Source organism: Oryctolagus cuniculus, chromosome 20 (assembly GCF_964237555.1).
Source record: "Oryctolagus cuniculus chromosome 20, mOryCun1.1, whole genome shotgun sequence".
Classification (NCBI taxonomy): Eukaryota; Metazoa; Chordata; class Mammalia; order Lagomorpha; family Leporidae; genus Oryctolagus; species Oryctolagus cuniculus.
Genome location: NC_091451.1, coordinates 43,455,345 through 43,461,992, shown reverse-complemented (window position 1 = coordinate 43,461,992; position 6,648 = coordinate 43,455,345).

The window sequence follows — 6,648 nt, the reverse complement described above, 5'->3', positions numbered from 1 at the left end:
GCTGGGGGTGGACTACACCCTGCAGGGCTGTGAGCGGTTGGAGACCGGTGGCTGGGGCTGACCGGCTGCAGTGTGGAAGTCAGGGTCTCCACAATACACCTGAACAGCTTGAAGTACTTTATAATTAAAAAAAAAAAAAGATGCATGTATTTATTTGAAAGGCAGAGTTACAGAGAGGCAGAGAGAGAGAGAGAGAGAGAGACAGAGAGAGACAGAGAGAGACAGAGACAGAGACAGAGATCCTCCATCCACTAGTTCACTCCCCAAGTGACCACAATGGCTGGAGCTGCGCTGATCTGGAGCCAGGATCCAGGAGCTTCTTCCGGGTCTTCCACATGGGTGCAGGGTCCCAAGCACTTGGGCCATCTTCTGCTGTTTTTCCCAGGGGCATTAGCAGGAAGCTGGATTGGAAGTGGAGCAGCGGGACTTGACAGTGCCCATACAGGATGCCGGGACTGCAGGCGGGGACTTTACCCCTGCACCACAGCTCCGGCCCCTCTAAGTACTTGAAGTCAGAATTGCTGATACAGAGGCTGAGAAGCCCACAGGGGACAGCGAGGTGGCTCCGAGGCCGGCAGCAGCAGAAAGAGCCCACAAGTCCCTGGCTAGGGAGACAGCAGGTGGCATCCCTGGAGCTGGGGAGCCGAGGTCACCTGACCGAAGCTGGACGCCGTGGGTCTGCCTGATGGAAGCCAGAGAGAGCCGCTGCCGGGGCAGAAACGTCTCCCCATCCTGCAGCGTCCAGCAGGGGGCGATGTGATGGGCGCCTGCTGGGTGCCCCTCCCCAGAGCCAACAGTGGGGCAGAGGGCACGAAGCAGGCCCAGGAGGGGCATGTGCGGGGGCCCCTCCTCCCCCAGCAGGCAGAGCAGGGCCTGGGTGGCTGTACGGAGGTGGGCGGGCAGGGAGCCTGGGCCATGGCCGTGTGTTTGGGAACAGTTAGTTGGTCAGTGCTCTGTCACTGGAGAAGATGGGGGAGGGGCAGACACCCTCCACACCCTCCGCAGAACCCAGCACCCAGGCACAGGCAGAGACCAGCTCCCGGTGGAAAATCCGCCAGAGGTTGCTTCATTTGTTCCGTCCACAAATGTTTCCGTGGCCTTGGGTGTAGGCTCCATGCCCCCTGCTCCCCGCTTGGCCATTGTCCAGGCGTGCCGGCTGCCTGAGGCCATGGCAGGGGGCTCAGGGCCCGGCGCATGTGCCTGGGGCCTCGATGCCGTCTTTGCAGCACCGGACATGGTGATTCGGTGTTGAGGCACAGGAGAGCAAGGCCTGCATCGCCTGGGGGCGCCCAATGGCCTCAGAATCCTGCCCAGTGCTGAGACTCCAGAAACTGGGCTCTGAACCCCTTGGGGGCTGGACCCAGGGCTGCTGGCACCCAGTGGGTGCTCCGCTGATGCTGGGCTTCCTGCAGATTCCTGAGGTTATCCCAGGAAAGGGAGTGCAAAGCAAGGGGACGTAGTTCAGCCGGTGAGAGGATCTCTCTAGACAGGGAGCTGGCCAGGGAGGGGTGAGCACCCCATCACCAGCGGCATCCAGGTGCCTACTGAGCAGCTCCAGTCAGTTTGGCTGTAACTGAGGGGAAATTAGGACATGTCCAAGCTCTTTCCATTGCTAAGTCTGCAAGTTGTATCTTTTAAAATCCTTAACGTATTTTTAAATGTAGGTAAGACTGGGTTCTGTATCTGTGGTTTCATCCAACCATGGATCAAAAAAATTTTTACCGGGCCAGCACCCCATACGGGCGGGCACTAGTCTGAGTCCCGGCTGCTCTACTTCCAATCCAGCTCCTGGCTAATGACCTGGGAAAACAGCAGAAGATGGCCCAAGTTTCTTGGGTCCCTGCACCCACATGGGCGACCTGGAAGAAGCTCCTGGCTTCAGCCTGGCCCAGCCCCAGCCATTGTATCCATCTGTAGAGTGAACCAGCAGATGGCAAATCTGTCTCTCTCCCTCTGTCTCTGTACCTCTGTTTTTGAGATAAATAAATAAATATTTAAAACTAATTTTAAGAGCTGGCACCACAGCTCACTAGGCTAATCCTCCGCCTGCAGCCCTGGGTTCTAGTCCTGGTTGGGGTGCCGGATTCTGTCCCAGTTGCTCCTCTTCCAGTCCAGCTCTCTGCTGTGGCCCAGGTGCTTGGGCCCTGCACCTGCATGGGAGACCAGGAGGAAGCATCTGCCTCCTGGCTTCGGATCGGCGCAGCGCGCTGGCTGTAGCAGCCATTTGGGGGGTGAACCAACGGAAAAAGGAAGACCTTTCTCTGTGTGTCTCTCTTTCTCTCTGTCTAACTCTGCATGTCAAAAAAACTTTTTAAGAATATTGCGTCTAGGGGTGAAACCACTGCTTGGGACTGTTGAGGCTTCTGTTTGAGTCACGGCTGCTCTGCTCCCCACCCAGTTCCCTGCTAAAGAGCTGGGAGGCAACAGAAGGTGTTGAAAGCCCTTGTGCCCTTATCATCTCTGTAGGAGACCTGAATGGAGTCCCGGCCCCTGACTTCAGCCTGGCCCAGTCCTGGCGATTATGGGCATCTGAGGAGTGAACCAGCAGATGGAAGATCTGTGTGTGTGTGTGTGTGTGTGTGTGTGTGTCCTGTGTCTCTCCGTCTCTCTCTGGCACTCTTTCAAATGAATTAATTAAATAATCTTTAAAAAGAATATTGCATCTGTTCTGGGCAATGCAGACTTTTTTCTTGTCACTGTTCCCTAAACAACACAGTACAACAAGCATCTACATAGCATCACTGCTCCCTAAACAGCACAGTGCAACAAGTACCTACATAGCATTTACGTGGTAGTAGGCGTCATTAATAACCTAGAGGTAATTTAACACCTGCAGGAGGATGTGGGCAGGTTCCACGCAAACGTGGTGACCTGCTGTAGAAGGCACTGGGGCATCCTTGGATTTCGCTGTCCGTGGGAGCCCTGAGCCAGCTCCCCCACGGACACTGAGGAGTGAGGGTGCTTTTTCATCGTTCAAATATCAAGAGTGAGCCCAAAGTACAAAGCGAGTCCAGGGAAAATGTATCCTTGCAGCCCTTGGCTCCGGCCTCCAGCCCCCTTGTGGACAGCTCTGAGTGATGCCGGTCTCCTGCATGGGCCCCAGCTTGGTCGATTCTTATTTTCAAATTACGCACACATTCATATGATTTCTTATGTATGCTCTTCCTTTTGTTTATTTTGCTGAAAAATGGATTTTCAGAGGCCTGATGACACGGAGCCATGTCCACAGGTTGGGGACAACTCCACAAGACTGCCGCCCTCCAAGGCCCGTGCAGCTGCACTGACTGCTCCCGCCACCAGGGGGCGCCTTGGTGCCGCCCCGACAAGGACAGCTCCTTGGAGGGTGGGAGGGAGGCACCAGGCTGGGACAGGGGCATTTCCACGTCCTGCGTCGCCCACCATTCTCCACGGGGACAGCAGGTGTGACCAGCTCCGTGAACCCAGGGGAAACAGACCGGAGGGGGGAGGTGAGTTGCCGGAGACTACGCAGGGAGTTACAGGGGACCCGCTGGAGCCGGACAGCGCAGCCTCAGGGCAGGCTGGAGCAGAGGCGCGACAAGGAAGCTGGGGTCACCTGTACCCCACTCTCCCCTCCCGAAAAGAAAAGGGGAAAGCTTTCAGTGTCTTTTCTGTTGCCGTTTTCATTCAGAGAAGATGGGAGGGGATCATCGATGGTTCCAGCCTGTCCCACGCCCCCCGCACCTGGAGACCCGGGCTCCTGCCAGCCTGGGCCACCTCTCTGTCCTCCCACGAGTGCTGGTCACCTGGCCAATCACAGCCACTCCCATGGCCTGGGCCCCTCCCACCCATCCATCGGTTTCCCTGCCTGATCCTGCCCTGCTCCCTGGGCCTCCCCAGCCCTTCAACGCTGCCCCCCCACTCATCCACCTGCAGACTCCAGCTCTCCGGCACTTACCCATCCGGGGTGCCCTGACGGCTGCATCTCGGCCTGGTAACTCCCTTGCCAGCTCTCAGCGCCGGTTCCAGCACTAATTCCCCCCCTCCCCCACACGCACACAACCTGTTCTCTGTCCCCCCACACGCACACAACCTGTTCTCTGACCCCCCCCACAACCTGTTCTCTGCCCCCCCACACGCACACAACCTGTTCTCTGACCCCCCCACACGCACACAACCTGTTCTCTGCCCCCCACACACAACCTGTTCTCTGCCCCCCCACATGCACACAACCTGTTCTCTGCCCCCCACACACAACCTGTTCTCTGTCCCCCCACATGCACACAACCTGTTCCCTGCCCCCCCACATGCACACAACCTGTTCTCTGACCCCCACACACACACAACCTGTTCTCTGCCCCCCCACACAACCTGTTCTCTGCCCCCCACACACAACCTGTTCTCTGCCCCCCCACATGCACACAACCTGTTCCCTGCCCCCCACATGCACACAACCTGTTCTCTGCCCCCCTACAACCTGTTCTCTGCCCCCCCCCACACAACCTGTTCTCTGCCCCCCCACATGCACACAACCTGTTCCCTGCCCCCCCCACACAACCTGTTCTCTGCCCCCCCCCACACACAACCTGTTCTCTGCCCCCCCACACGCACACAACCTGTTCTCTGCCCCCCCAAGCACACAACCTATTCTCTGCCCCCCCACACGCACACAACCTGTTCTCTGCCCCCCCACCTGTTCTCTGCCCCCCCACCTGTTCTCTGCCCCCCATGCACACAACCTGTTCTCTGCCCCCCCACACGCACACAACCTGTTCTCCGCCCCCCCACAACCTGTTCTCTAACCCCCCCACAAGCTGTTCTCTGCCCCCCCACGCACACACCTGTTCTCTGCCCCCCACATGCACACAACCTGTTCTCTGCCCCCCACATGCACACAACCTGTTCTCTGCCCCCCCACACGCACACAACCTGTTCTCTGACCCCCCCCCACACACAACCTGTTCTCTGACTCCCTCCCACGCACACACCTGTTCTCTGCCCCCCACACACAACCTGCTCTCTGCCCAGGCCCTGCTCCCCTTGGCTCCTGCAGCGGCCCCAGCTTCCTCACCAGAGCACTCGGCCCCTCCCTCTGCAATGAGGCCCCAGTGCTGGCTCTGCAGTGCCAGGACCTCATCGTATTCAGCCCTGGCACCCTGGCACCTGGCGTGGGAGCTGGCATCCACCGGAGTGTTGGGAGAGGGCATTGAAAGAAGGCAAACACCTCTACTCACCACCCACACTGTGCCAGACACAAGCCAAGCCCCCTCCCCAGCGTCCCACAAACTCACCCCAGCCTTGAGCCACAGGCGCTCTGGGTCTTACTGTGTGGCTGGGAAAAGCAGGCAGCAGGTAGCTTCCCGGGCACAGCTACTCAGGGGCAGTGGAGCCTGGATTCCAGTCCAGCCTGAGCCACGTTCCCTTCCTTAGCAATCACCCCATAGTGAGTCCAAGACTGGGTCGACGGAGGAGGAGTGGGTGGGTGGATAGACAGGTGCACAGGTGGACAGAGGGATGAAAGGCTGTGGTGTGGCGTCACGAGGGACAGCTCTGGCTCGGAGCCCAGGGGACTGGCCCTGGGCTGACATGGGCACGGGGTTCCCTGATTCGGAGGCTGCAGCCTTGGCCTCCAAGCCCAGAGAGGAGGCAGCTGGACAGGCTGTGTCCTGGAGGCCGGGGGAGGTCCTGAGACCCTCCCACCTCTTTCCCGTGGTTTCGGCTGGCAGAGAGGCCAGAACAAGAGGGAGGTGGGATCTCGATGAGGACAGGGACGTGGGGTCCCTGGCTGTCACCACTGGGGCCTCTGAGCCCCTAGCACCCAGGAGGCAGGGGTCTCAGACACAGGGGGGCCTGTTCTGGCTCCTGGCTTTGGCCTGGCCCAGCCCTTGCTGTGGGCCATTTGGGGAGTGAACCAGTGGATGGAAGATTCTCTCTCTCTCTCTGTAACTGTCTGTTACTCTGTCTTTCAAATAGATAGATAGATGATGGATAGTCTTTTTTTTAAAAAAAAAAAAAAAGGGGGGGGGGGGTTAAAAAAAAACACCAGGGGCCTGGACCCCCTGCAGCCAGCAAACCCCTGGCTTCACCAGCCCGGAGCGGGTGCCACGGGGTCTCAGGACGGTCCCAGCCCTGGTACTGCACATTTAGCATACACAAGGCCAACTGTTCCCACAGAGTCAAGTCACTCGTAAAGCCTGGGGCAGCCCGGATGTGTAAGTGCCACCACAGCGGCCCAGGCCGGGAAGGCTGTGGCCCCGTGTTCCAGCAGCTCCTGGTTCTGGGCGCTGGCCGTGTGCCTGCCCCCAGCGATGCAGACCCCAAGCCCTGCCTGCCTGGAGTGCTCCACAGTGATAGTGGCCATTGCAGTGGCTGCTGCACAGGCCACGGTGTAGCAGGTCTGGCCAGCCGTGCTTTTCCAGGGTCCCAAGGGAGGTGATAACTGCTAGCTCCCGTGGCTGACCTGCCTGCCAGTCACCGGCAGACAACGGCGCTGGGTGCCCGTGACGACGGCTCGCCCACCCTCAAGGCGCTCTGACATTTCGCTAGATGGGTACTCCAGCATCGTGGGACTCTGTCAGGCGGCCGCTCTACAGATGAACCGTGGCTCGCCTCTGGCCTCAGTGTGGGGCAGAGGGCCAGTGCTCAGGGCTGAGGGGGCAGGTGGGGGAGGGAGCCGGGGGCCCATGGAGG